The sequence below is a fragment of the Penaeus chinensis genome, chromosome 13 (assembly GCF_019202785.1).
Source record: "Penaeus chinensis breed Huanghai No. 1 chromosome 13, ASM1920278v2, whole genome shotgun sequence".
Classification (NCBI taxonomy): Eukaryota; Metazoa; Arthropoda; class Malacostraca; order Decapoda; family Penaeidae; genus Penaeus; species Penaeus chinensis.
The window spans coordinates 1,273,104-1,274,487 of NC_061831.1; positions in this window are offsets into that span (position 1 = coordinate 1,273,104).

The following is a 1,384-nucleotide window of genomic DNA, read 5'->3' on the forward strand; positions in this document are numbered from 1 at the left end:
TTTGTGAGAAAGTAATCAATGACTTTTATGCCTCTGGGAAAATCCTTTCCTCTTCACTCAAGCCCCATTTCCCCCTTTCTTATACAGCCTCCATCGCGCTGTCTATTTATCTCCAATATATCTTCAGCGAAAAGAAAAGGATAAGAACGAAATAGAAATAATCCCGCTCGCCCTTTATATATGTCACTGTCACTGTTTTTTTTACTGAAATCCGATTTACTACCTCACGTTTTTTTTGTTTTTTTTGTAAGGATTATCATTATTGTTCTCATTACCAACATCATCATCAACAGCATCATCTTCACATTTGTATTACTATTACTAACATTATACATTTTGTCATTATATATTATTAATTTTATTACTATCATTACAACTATTATCACCATTATCACATTTATTATTTATATTATTATTTGCTATTATCATTGGTTTAGTTATTATAAACATTACTGTTACCATCATTATTGTTATTATTATTATTGTTGTTGTTATTATCATTAATAATATCATAACATTATCGTTACTATTATCCTTTTCATCATCTTCTTTATTACTATTATTACTACCATTATTATTATAATTACTACTAGTAGCAGTAGCAGTAGCAGTATTACTTCTATCACCGTTATTATTATCAATGACATTACTGTCTTTATAACATTTATTATCATAACTTTTGTTGTTATTACTATCATCATTATTAGCATTAGCATTATTACTATTACTATTATTATTATTATTATTATTATTGTTATCCTCATCATTCCTTTTATAACTATCAATACTGTTATTGCAATAATCATCGCCATCATCACATACCATTCTCTTTATCACTAACATTACCATCACGATCATAATTATCATAACTAACACTGTTTTCATTATCATTAGAAATACTATTATTTTCTTTATTACTATCACTATTAATAGTAGTAGTGTAATATAGTATCATAGTTTATGTTATTATTATTATCATTGATTTTATAGTTTTTATGATTATTTTATGATCATTTTTTGTATTTGTTTTCATTACCATTATTTTTGTTATTATTATCATTGTTGCTTTTATTTTCATTACAATTATCATACATTTGTTATTAGTATTATTATCATCATCATTATTATTATTATTATTATTATTATTATTATAGTTATAGCTATCATTATTATTATCTAATTTCATTAGCACTCTCATCAACATTATAATTATTGTTATTGTTATTGTTATCATTATCATCATTAATAGGAACAGTAGTAGTAGTATCAGTAGTATTATGATTATTATTTAATATTTATTTATAATCATTATTGTAATTATTATTTTTCTTATTATTACTATCATGACTATCATAATTGTTATCCTTTTTGTTACTATTATTAG